The 12,751-nt window shown below is 41.0% G+C and overlaps 1 pseudogene; it reads right to left on the bottom strand.

Annotated features, from left to right (window-relative positions):
• The window catches only part of LOC137619467 (zinc finger protein 665-like), a 44,931-nt pseudogene extending 32,888 nt beyond the window's left edge, over window positions 1-12,043 (bottom strand).
• Window positions 12,044-12,751: the final 708 nt, after the last annotated feature.

Here is a 12,751-nt window from a genome sequence, read left to right as displayed (position 1 = left end):
TATCAAAATGTGAATATGTTTTCCACTCCAAGTCCATTGTTTACATCTGAGAGACAGAAGGGAACTTTTTGTGCATGCATTGTTTCCCAGGGGTTTGGGGAGCTTTCTGTGCATTTACAATGATGTATTTGTCAGCTGGTTTCTTTAAACCAATCAACAGTTTACAAGTACTTCTTCATAAGTTCCCAGATGTTGTTCTACAATAGCCATTTCTTTCCCACCTACCCCATCGGTTTCAACTCAACCACCATCACATAAAGACGTCTCCAAGAAGGAATTTAAGGGAAGTGCATCAATCTATTTCAAAATTTCGTGTAATTTCATTCATGTCGACAACAGACTATGATGGAAATGCTCTCTGTTCAGTGCAGAGCTATTGTTACTCATGTGAAATTAACAGCGAAACAATGCCTCAAAGTTCCGATTTTAACTTGATTTTTTGGGGAAGACCAGCACATTTCTACTGCAAAGCTTCTGTAAAGATTGCCAAGACAAAAAAAAAAAGGAAGATGGTGTCAATCATGAGGTAAGGAATTATTTGTGATATACTTTTAGCTTGAGACCTGGATAGGAAGTCCAGCTAGCGGTTGTGACCTTGGAAGGGGGTCCAGGGGGCTTACCCCCGGATAGGGGCTGTGACCTGGGAACTACTAGATTAGATTAGGTGGGTTTGTAAGGTTCTTTACCCTTTTACAATTCTCAAAAGTTATAAATAATCATGTTTTGTCCTGTTTTCAGCCACCCACATGAACCATATATTTTTCAAACTGGTTAACTTGTGCTTATTATGCATTTCTGACCATTATTATTGCAGCAAATCCCTCGTTTATGACATTTCTCCACCCAAAAAAAAAAAATGCTTTCCCACTGGGGTCCCCCATAATTCTTTTTTGGGCTCAAGCCATGTCATCCTGATGGAAGTTCCTATTAGTAGCTTCCTAAGGGATATATGTACTACAGTGATATGCCCAGAGAATTTACCTTTAGGTCTCCAGAATTCTAGGAATGTCCGCCATCTTGGATATGGCGCTGTTGTAATACTCAATAGTAGTATGGGAACTAGGGTAACCTTGATACGGCTCCTCTTTTAATTTTGCCACTTTCCCCCTCGAAGCGTAAACACTATTCGGGGCGCAGATTTCTATGTGGCGTGTCAAGAATATGTCCCCTGATATTAAGCGATATCCTTGAGAGAAATTTTAAGGATATTCGCGCCAGGAGTTAGAATTCTGGAGACCTAAAGGTAAATTATCTGGGAATATCACTGTAGTACATATATCCCTTAGGAAGCTACTAATAGGAACTTCCATCAGGATGACATGGCTATCTCACCCAACAATAGATTTTTCGCTTCGCTCAAAATCCGTTAATTGAGGGGGTCCAAAAACTCATGAACGGGTGGTTTGCCCCAATAATCATGGTCATAACTGCTATAAAACACAAGATAGCGAGTAGGAAAAATGTATGGTTCATGTATTAGGCTAGAAATTAAAGTAGCGTATATTTACCCTTTTTATTTAATGACACAGTCAGAAAGGACCATTGGACTGTATCCAATACGTGGTGCTCCTTTAGCGTGAGATCTACCTCAACCATCGACATCACACATTTCCATACATATATGATAAACATGATATTTTAATTATAAAATAAATTTTTGAATATACTTACCCGGTGAATATATAATAGCTGAGCCTGCGGCGGCTCGACAGAAAAACACACAAAAACTCGCGAGCGATCGCTATGAAGGTTGCGGGTGTGCCCACTAGCGCCAACTATCGGCCAGATACCGCATATACAAGTAAACAGACCCAATTTTTCTCATCCCGCTGGATCTCTATCGGGGAGGAAGGGGGGGCCTTTAATTTATATATTCACCGGGTAAGTATATTCAAAAATTTATTTTATAATTAAAATATCATTTTTAAATATTTAACTTAGCCGGTGAATATATAATAGCTGATTCACACCCATGGTGGTGGGTAGAGACCAGAGTTAATTAAGTTTACAGCGTATATGCTTAGAGTTTTTGACAGTTATATCATAACAAAACCCAAATATATAAAGGTACCTGATAAGGAAGTTGACTTAGACGATTACTCTGCCTTATTAGTCTGTCTTCCTCACGAAGCCCAGCGATCCTCTTAGGATGCTGAAAGACTCCCAGGAGCTGAAGTATTAAGGGCTGCAACCCATACAACAGGACCTCATCAAACCCCTAATCTGGGCGCTCTCAAGAAATGACTTTGACCACCCGCCAAATCAACCAGGATGCGAAAGGCTTCTTAGCCTTCCATACAACCCAAAAAACAATATTAAAAACATTTCAAGAGACAGATTAAAAAGGATATTGGAATTAGGGTAATGTAGTGGTAGAACCCTCACCCACTACTGCACTCGCTGCAACGAATGGACCCAGTGTGTAGCAGTCCTCGTGAAGAGTCTGGACATCTTTTAAGTAAAATGACTCGAACACTGACTTGCTTCTCCAAAAAGTGGCGTCCATAATACTTTGCAGAGATTTATTTTGCTTGAAGGCCACGGAGGTTGCTATAGCTCTAACTTCGTGCGTCTTAACCTTAAGCAAACATCGGTCTTTCTCATTCAAGTGAGAATGAGCTTCTCGTATTAAAAATCTGATAAAATATGACAAAGCATTCTTTGACATAGGCAATGATGGTTTCTAAACTGAGCACCATAATGCCTCAGATTTACCTCGTAATGACTTAGTACGAGCTAAATAGAACTTAAGAGCTCTAACAGGACATAATACTCTTTCCAGTTCGTTGCCTACGATCTCTGATAAGCAAGGAATATCAAAAGATTTAGGCCAAGGACGAGAAGGCAGTTCATTTTTGGCCAGGAAACCAAGTTGAAGTGAACAAGTGGCTTTTTCTGTAGAAAAGCCGATGTTCTTACTGAAGGCATGAAGTTCACTGACCCTTTTAGCCGAAGCCAAGCACACTAGGAATAGTGTCTTGAGGGTGAGATCCTTCAGGGAGGCTGAATGTAATGGCTCAAACCTGTCTGACATGAGGAACCTTAGGACCACGTCTAAGTTCCATCCAGGAGTTGCCAAACGACGTTCCTTAGAGGTCTCGAAAGACTTAAGGAGATCTTGGAGATCTTTATTGTTGGAAAGATCTAAGCCTCTATGTCGAAAGACCGAAGCCAACATGCTCCTGTAGCCCTTAATTGTGGGAGCTGAAAGGGAGCGAACCTTTCTCAGATGTAAAAGAAAATCTGCGATTTGGGCTACAGAGGTACTGGACGAGGACACAGATGCTGACTTGCACCAGTCTCGAAAGACTTCCCACTTCGACTGGTATACTCTAATGGTGGAAGCTCTCCCCGCTCTTGCAATCTCACTGGCTGCCTCCTTCGAAAAGCCTCGAGCTCTTGAGAGTCTTTCGATAGTCTGAAGGAAGTCAGACGAAGAGCGGGGAGGCCTTGATGGACATTCTTTACGTGGGGCTGACATAACAGATCTACCCTTAGAGGAAGACTTCTTGGAAAGTCTACCAGCCATTGAAGTACCTCGGTGAACCACTCTCTCGCGGGCCAGAGGGTAGCAACCAACGTCAACCTTGTCCCTTCGTGAGAGGCGAACTTCTGCAGTACCTTGTTGACTATCTTGAATGGTGGGAATGCATATAAGTCCAGAAGAGACCAATCCAGTAAAAACGCATCTATGTGGATTGCTTCTGTATCTAGGACTGGAGAGCAATAGATTGGTAACCTTTTGGTCAACGAGGAGGTAAAGAGGTCTATGGTGGGTTGACCCCAAGTAGCCCAAAGACTCTTGCCCACGTCCTTGTGGAGGGTCCATTCCGTGGGTATCACCTGACCCCTCCGACTGAGACAGTCTGCCAAGACGTTCAAGTCCCCCTGGATGAATCTCGTCAACAGGGAGATGCCTCGATTTCTTGACCATAAGAGAAGGTCCCTTGCGATCTCGAGCAGCGTGAAGGAGTGTGTGCCTCCTTGCTTGGAGATGTACGCCAAAGCTGTGGTGTTGTCTGAGTTGACCTCTACCACTTAGTTTCGAAGAAGCTTTCGAATATCATCAAGGCCAAGTGGACTGCTAATAGCTCCTTGCCGTTGATGTGCATGCTCTTCTGACTTGAGGTCCACAGACCCGAGCATTCCCGACCGTCCAGGGTCGCACCCCAACCCAAATCCGACGCGTCTGAGAACAACACGTGGTTTGGGTTCTTGACTGCTAGGGATAGTCCCTCTCTCAGACTGATATTGCTGTCCTACCATTTCAGGCATGCCTTTACTGGTTCGGAGATTGGGAATGATACCGTCTCTAACGTCTTGTCCTAGTTCCAGTGAGAGGCTAGATGGAACCGGAGAGGCAGAAGGTGTAGTCTCCCTAGTGAGACAAACTGCTCCAGGGATGAGAGAGTCCCTACGAGACTGTTCCAACTCCTGACTGAACAAACGTCCTCTTTTCAGCATTAGTTGGACTTCGAGCAGGGCTTGTTCTATTCGGGTGGCAGACGGAAAAGCCCGAAAAAAAACTGGACTGCGAATCTCCATCCCCAAATATAGAATAATCTGGGATGGGATCAGTTGGGACTTTTAGGTTGACCAAAAGTCCCAACTCCCTGGCCAGACTCAACGTCCAATGTAGATCCTGCAGACAGCGAAGACTGGACGATGCTCTGAGAAGCCAGTCGTCCAAGTACAGGGAGGCTCGGATCCCCGATAGATGGAGGGATTTTGCCACATTCCTCATGAGCCTCGTAAACACGAGAGGAGCAGGACTGAGGCCAAAGCACAGGGCTCGAAACTGGTACCCCACATTCCTGTAAACAAACCTCAGAAACGGTTGGGAATCCGGGTGTATAGGAATGTGGAAGTATGCCTCCTGAAGGTCGAGAGAGACCATCCAGTCGCCTTCCATTAATGCTGTCAAGACAGCCTGGTAGACTTTATTGTGAAGTTTGTCTTGACAATGAACACATTGAGCGCACTTGCCTCTTACGTACTCCTGCAGTGAACATGGCTGCCAGATCATTGGAGCCATCCCTGAGGGACTTGTTCCTGCAGAGAACGTGGCTGTCAGATCATGGAGCCATCCCTGAAAGCCTTGTTTATGCATGACATAATTGTACAGCAAAACTTCAAAAGCTCGAAAAAACTCCTAACAGGAAATGGTCTAGCTCTGAAGTCGACCATAAAATCTTGGAGCGTCTCATGGCCAGGCGCCAGGGAGAGTCTATGAGGTTTGAGAAGTCTATCTGGGCAGAGGCAGGAACTCCCAAGCCGAGAACTTCTCACGTGTCATATCAGACTCTCGCTCTATAAGCCAGCTTAAAAGTAGGGAAAGCAAAGGCTGTCTCCCCCAAACTCCTCCTGGTGACTAACCAGTCGCCTAGCAAACGTAAAGCTCTCTTAGAAGAGCGAGAGAGCACTAGCTTATAAAACAACAGCTTCGAAGTAGCTAGGCCTAGTGTAAACTTTGACGTTTAGGCGAACGAGGAGCAGCAGTTACAAAAAGATCCAGACAAAGATCCTTAAAAATCAGCATGATTTATTTAAAGTCCATAAAGGGCTGAGCAGCTTTAGGCTCCTCTCCGTCTGACAGAGTCCTCAAGGGAATATCAGTAGGAGGGGGATCAGCAACTTCCTCATCTGAAGGAACCTTGTCCGACAATAGCCGAGTCTCAAGCAAGGGAAAGACCTGCCGTGGTGGCAATGCTTGACAAGCAGAGTCCACACGCAAAGGAGCAACAGTAGCAGTCAAGGACGCTAAGTCATGTAACTGCTTAAAGGACTGACCAGTAACAACAACCGGTGCGGGAGGACGTTCGACGTCAACTCGAGACTGCCTTGACTGCTTAGACTGAGCAGTCAAAACAACTCTTGACTGCGGTGCTTGACGCTCATCGTCAATACAAGTCAACTATGCTGGTTGGTGAACGTCCTGAACGTCAACAAGAGCAAGTGGCAGCGGCTGAACGTCCACAAGCGGCTGAGAGTCAACACGGGACTGCATCGAGTGAGGCTCTACAAAACACGATTGACGTGACTTTGTAACGTCAATGTCAACAGGACGAGCAAAGGCTTGTTTGGGCGGCTGACGGCCAAGATCTCGATCAGCTAAGCGGCGAGGATCATCGTGAACCTGCTCAACAGAATAGTCCTCCATAAGAGAGGCAAGCTTATTCTGCATGTCTTGCCGTACAACCCATTTAGGATCAACGGGAATGGTTGCGGTAAGAGACGAGGGTAACGTCTGTGACTGCAAAACCTTGCCTACAAAAAGACTTTCGGAGCCTGTGTTACGCTTTTGTTTAGGCGGCGAGCAGTCTTCCGATGACTGCATAGGGTCAGAGCTGTCCTAATGGTTACAACCAGGACGCTGGACCTGTCCTGAAAGGACTGACTTTCGCTTAAAGGGCCTCGAAACCTTGTTCCACGGTTTCTTATGCGAAAAGCCTTCGGATGACGAGGAGAAAATCGTCTCGCTCGTCTTATGGTAGGGGCGGTGTTGATGAGCGAGTATTGATACGTCTTGTCGTTAAGGCCGACAGAGAAAAATTGGGTCTGTTTACATGTATATGCGGTATCTGGCCGATAGTTGGCGCTAGTGGGCACACCCGCAACCTTCATAGCGATCGCTCGCGAGTTTTTGTGTGTTTTTCTGTCGAGCCGCCGGAGGCTCAGCTATTATATATTCACCGGCTAAGTTAAATATTTAAAAAATTAATTTAAACATATCCTAGGAAAGACTGAAATAGAGGAGGAAAAAAGGTAAAAATAAAAATGTTATCATAAATTTCCATACACTTATTCTAGAGATACACACTTCGAACATATGGCGGTAGACCTCACGCTAAAGTAGCATCCAACACGTACCCTAGTCTAAACCTATTTGTGACGTACCCTGGCCTATTTGATATAATTTACAAAACATGTTAACTAGAATAAAACAACAGGAACTTTCTGCTTAAATAAATACTACTTATAACATACAATTGGACCAATAACGATAAATTTAAGTATAATTACCTGTGGAGACGCAGCTATGGGGCCTTGGACAAATCTCTTGATTGGATAAGCTTCGTTAGATCTTCATCTCTAGGGTGCCTGTCATTTGGATAATGCTTTAATTATAATTTTATAAATTACAATTAATATATAAAATTAAATTATCTTATGCAATTGGGATGTGTATTAGAATGTAAACAGGACGATATAAGTAATATAGCTGTATATGAAAACAATTTCCCTCAGCACTCGCATTGTTGGAACGTATTTTCCTACATGTTAGTTAAGTGCCATTGGACTCTCAGAAGTTCTTGGAAAGGGAAACTCAAAATGTCTTGTGTTTTGTCGATATGTCTTGTCCCTAGGTAAGAGAATTACCATATGCAACGGAGGGACACCTGGAAATTCGCATCAGGACCCTAATTTGTTGTTATTTTGCGACGTGTGTGAAAAAGAACCATCAAAATTCCGGTCCCGAGCGAATTTCCGCAGGCCCGTGCAGAAGAGCCGAAGAAGACACCAGGAACAATGCTGCTAGGTCACGCAAAAACAGATCTAGTTTGGCCAGGTTAGTCTTATTATATACTCTATTTCATGCCGCATGTCTGGCCATTTCTTTATGCATTCCTTGTTAATATATACAAGCCATTGTCAATACATTGTTTTTTTCATCTCTTCACTCCATTTGGGGAGCCCCATGGAAACTCAAAACCACTATTTGTGGGTATATATAAACAACGATATAATTCTGAGGGACACGATATGTTATAATTTGGTTAGGGATATCTTGAGCAATTCACTCGAAAAGTTCCGAACAACGTTTCTGATAAGCATTCCCTATGCGGAGCCTTTGTAGTTTGTTGGGACAGAGTGAAAAACCCCATTTTAGACAAAAGAACATCACCTAACAGAATGTTTCTATTTCCTACCTAACCTAACCTAACCAAACCTAGGAGCCATATCCTTAGACTACCGTACTCTTCTTACCCTGTCCCAACAAATTACATTCATCCAAAAAGTCAGTTATAAATTACCCAAAAATCTAATACATTTTCATATATTACTAAGAATATTGGGCTATGAAGGCCTACCAATGATACTTAATAATTATTTTATGAACCAATGGCTTATTGTTATTATTATTAATTGCTAAGCTACAACCCTAGTTGGAAAAGCAGAATGCTATAAGCCCAGAAGCCCCAACAAGGAAAATAGCCCAGTGAGGAAAGGAAACAAGGAAGTATAACATATTTGGTATCATTGTAGTGTATCACGGGGCAATGTAACCTTTGATAAAAACACAAAGGTAAGTGATTCCGGGTCCATGTTCTTCGTTGCTCTCTCCACAACATGGTCTTGTAAAAAGACTCCAAAATTATCGGTTTCATTGTAGTTTATTACATGGCAATGTATCCTAGTATTCCAACTACTTTTTTTTATAGGAAAAATTACGCTCCCTTCTAAAATAACACTCGTTCCCGTCGCAAATGAATAGTTACAGAAATATATATACATCTATATCCGCCGATAATGGGGGACCCCCTTTGGGAACCCGGGGTTTTGGGTGGGGAAAACATACTGGGGAACCGATATATAACCGTAAATCAGTCCTTTTCTTCTCTATACATTTCTTTCTTGTATTAATTATAACCGTAGGAAAATACAAATCAGTATACCTGGATATATTTGGGAGGAGGCGTTTCAAAGGTTATTTCTTGTAGTAATACAGTAACCAGTGCTGCCAATGCCTGATGTAGATTAAATGTTAGCATTCCATACCTGATGTAGATCAAATGTTAGCATTTCATGCTAACATTAGCACCCATTTGTTCGTCCGTTCGTTCGCACCAGCTTCCGTCCTGCTCATATATAACCCCCCTGAGCAGGAGTTTCTCTCCCTTATTACTCTTTTTTTACCGTATTATTTTCTCATTGTATATTCGCATTCACTGTTATTTATCATACATTCCATTTTCCCTTCTTATATTGGGTTTATTTGTTTGGTTATTTCCTTTCCCATTTGTACGTACGTTCGTTCGCACCAGTTTCCGTCTTGTGCATATATCACCCCCCTTCGCAGGAGTTTCCTCTCCCCTTTTACTCTTTTTATTACCGTGTTTTTTTTCTCATTTTACATTCCCATTCAATATTATTTATCATTCATTCCATTTTTCCTTCCTATATTGGGTTTATTTGATTGGTTATTTCTTTATCTCTTCCCGGTTGCACACAAATACTTACCCTGGACTAGTTTTTTTATCCAGTTAATTCTCGGTATGATCTCCTCATTTTATACTCCCATTCACTATTATTTACCGTTCATTCCATTTTATCTTCCTATATTATTTTTATTTATTTTTGTTGGTTAGTTCCTTTTCCCTCCTCTGTGTCTTATAAAACTTTTCTTTGGTCTAGTTTCCGTATTTAGTTCATTCATGTTTTCCCGCTTTTGTTCGTTGTTTTTCCCTTAACCAATCACCACTCTAGGCCTATTCAGATATCTCCCTAACCCCCCCTTCCTTTATCTCTTTAACCGCTCTTTTCATACCCATTGTTCCAATGCCTTTCCCGTTGTAACCTTTGACCTGGTTAGGCGTTCTTTATTACAAGTGCGGTTTCTTTTTTCGTATTTTGAGATGGAGCATATTATAGAAACTTGTACTGGCTGCAGCATTCCGTATCTAAAAGCAGTGGCTCAATTCTATGGTGATTTTTTTGATGCTTCAGGTAATGTTGAGCATTTTCTTAAATCTCACAACGTTATTCCTCAGCGTTTAAACTGCCCCAAGTGTCGTTCGCTTTTATCTTATAGGGCAGACATTCACGGGTTTTATTGCTCTACTGAAACCACTATCCGTAAAACTAAGAAGAAACGTCGTTGTGGGTATACCGTTACGGCCTATAAAGGTACTTTTTTGGACCAAAGTCGGCTACCCCCATGGAAGATAAAATTATGTGCCAACCACTTTTTGCATAAACATTCGGACCATGAGACCCTCATGGATGGTATCGACATATCTTCAAAGACTAGTGTGGATTGGAGAAGTTTCTGTTCGGAGGTTACCGAATACTTCTTCGATAATCAAGAGGCGATTGGTGGTGATGGAGTTACTGTTGAAATAGACGAAACTCATTTTGGTAAAGCTAAATACAACCGTGGTAGACCGTTAAGTGCCATATGGGTCTTTGGGGGTATTGAACGTGTGTCCAAGAAATTTTTCATTATCCCTTTAGTTCCCCCCCTTTCTACTAAACGAGATGCTGCTACTCTAATTCCCCTCATCCAGAAGTATATTAAACCTGGTAGTATTATTATCAGTGATAAGTGGGCTGCATACAACTCTCTATCGGAAATTGGTTACGTTCATTAGTCGATTAATCATTCGGAGCATTTCATTGACCCCCTAGACCCAACCATCCATACTCAAAATATAGAACGTCTCTGGAGAGAAGTGAAGGAGTGGGTTCAGAAACCTGGAATCAAGACTGAATATTTCAAACAATATTTTTCCAGGTTCTTTTTCACCCACTACTATCCTCAACATACGTTACTCCACCACTTTTTCATTACTGCCAGTCACCTCTACCCTCCTTTACAGCAACAGACAATCGACCCCCCTACCCACAAGACCCCGATGACCCCCATCCATCCTCATCCCAGTCATAGAAGTTAATCCGTCAGTCTCCTCCTTCCGTGTCCAGCAAGTTTCAACGTTTTCTTCATAAAAGTAAGTCATTCCTCAATAGTCATTATTCATGTTTTGTGACCGGGGTACTTCTAGGCAAGGTTAGGTGGGTTTGTTAGGTTCTGTGGCCTTTCTGTACTTTTTATATATTTCGTAACAGTTATATGGAAAAATTATTTAATATATCTGAGGAAATATTTAGCAGTTCTACCACTAGTAATGCCATCGTGTCGTTGGTAGTTCTGTGTACCATTCGTCAACGTTGATAGTACTGTGTATCAAGGTAGGTCATTCCCCCATTCTTATTATATATGTTTTGTGACCGGGGTACTTCTAGGCAAGGTTAGGTGGGTTTGTTAGGTTCTGTGGCCTTTTGGTACTCTTTAGTTATTGTGTAATAGTTATATGGAATAATTATTTAGTTTGCATATGGAAAAATTTATTATTTCTACCTCTAGTAATGACATCGTGCCGTTGGTAACACTGTGTACCATTCGTCATCGTTGGTAGTTCTGTCAACCATTGGTAACGTTGCTAATGTTATCGTCCCCTACATCTGTTGTTTATATATTTTAACTCAGTATATATGTGTTAATATTTATATGGTTCATTTGTATTGTATTTCATTGTGTGATTTCGCACATGAAATATATGATTTCCTATAGTAGGTATCGTGATTTAACTGGTTTTCTCATTCATTTCATCCGTAATAACATCAACCAATTCAACTTATAACTAACCGAATTGGTTGATCTGTTTGTTTGCGATTGAAATGATCATCAAAATCGGTTGAATCACGTTATTTGCTATAGGAAATCATATATTTCTTGTGCGAAATCACACCATGGAATAATATAAAAAATTACCAAATTATCAGTAACCAGAAACAGATCAAAGTTATCTTACCTTATTCCGATTCACAACGACCCGTTGACAGTTTCTTTCACAAATATCCCCAGTCACACAGAGTTGAGTTTATATATTACACAATTTCACAATGGTGTTGGCTTCTCCTCTAAATATATGGCTTATTTTAAGGCACAATATAAAAGGCGTGTCACTATTTACAAGAGGTCTCTACTTCAAGGTTTCTCGCTGCTCTCTCCAAAACATTGGGTTGTGGCCATACTACTAGATGAAGCATACTAGGTGAAAAGTGCTGCAATCTGCAGAAAATTCATCATTATTAGTTTACCTCCTACACAGACAGCTTCACAGATTGCATACTTTTACTTCTAACTTCTAGGACCTTTTCTAATATACCGGGAAACCTCTTTAGTAGAGGTTTCTAAATTTCCTTAACTCATTATCATTCAGATTTCTACAATTCTCTTTTAATTCTAGCATATTTAACCTTGTTTTCATAACTATTGCAGTCTCATCATTGTCAAGTTCTCCTATGTAGGCTAATCTATACTACCATTACTATTCATATACCTCAATTTGGTCATCTCTGTTTTCTTTTCTTCTATTTCTTTTAATTTCGTTTGCCACTTTACTTTTTATTTATTTTTTTTTTGAGTTCTTGCTTGTTATACTTTCTTACTTCTTCTATTTTAATATCATATTTATTCCATATTTCTATGATACTTTTTCCCCAATATTCCCGATATGGTTCTCTAATTTGATCTTCTATTACCTCCTTAACCTACTCAATTTTAACTCTCTCTCTCTCTCTCTCTCTCTCTCTCTCTCTCTCTCTCTCTCTCTCTCTCTCTCTCTCTCTCTCTCTCTCTCTCTCTCTCTCTCTCTCTCTCTCTCTCTCTCATTACATATCTTTTTGAAAGATTAAGAAATTATAAAACATACAAATAATGAAAAATGTCCTTTATCTTAGAATTGAAATAATTCTAAATACAGATACTGTGAAAATGTTACAATATGATGAATAGTTTCATATACTATCAGAGTTTGTATCCTTATTTTTCATGAATTAAATCTTCCAAATAAACTAATAATCCAGTTTTTAAATCAATAAAAATCATCTTTTAGGTAAACTTGTGTTCATTTACTTCATGGTTTGAATTAACCCAAGAACTAATAGTGAAGAAGGTAAGACAACA

Source organism: Palaemon carinicauda, chromosome 26 (genome assembly GCF_036898095.1).
Source record: "Palaemon carinicauda isolate YSFRI2023 chromosome 26, ASM3689809v2, whole genome shotgun sequence".
Lineage (NCBI taxonomy): Eukaryota > Metazoa > Arthropoda > Malacostraca > Decapoda > Palaemonidae > Palaemon > Palaemon carinicauda.
Note: the sequence above shows the minus strand (reverse complement) of the source record. Positions and strands in the feature narration are given on the sequence as shown.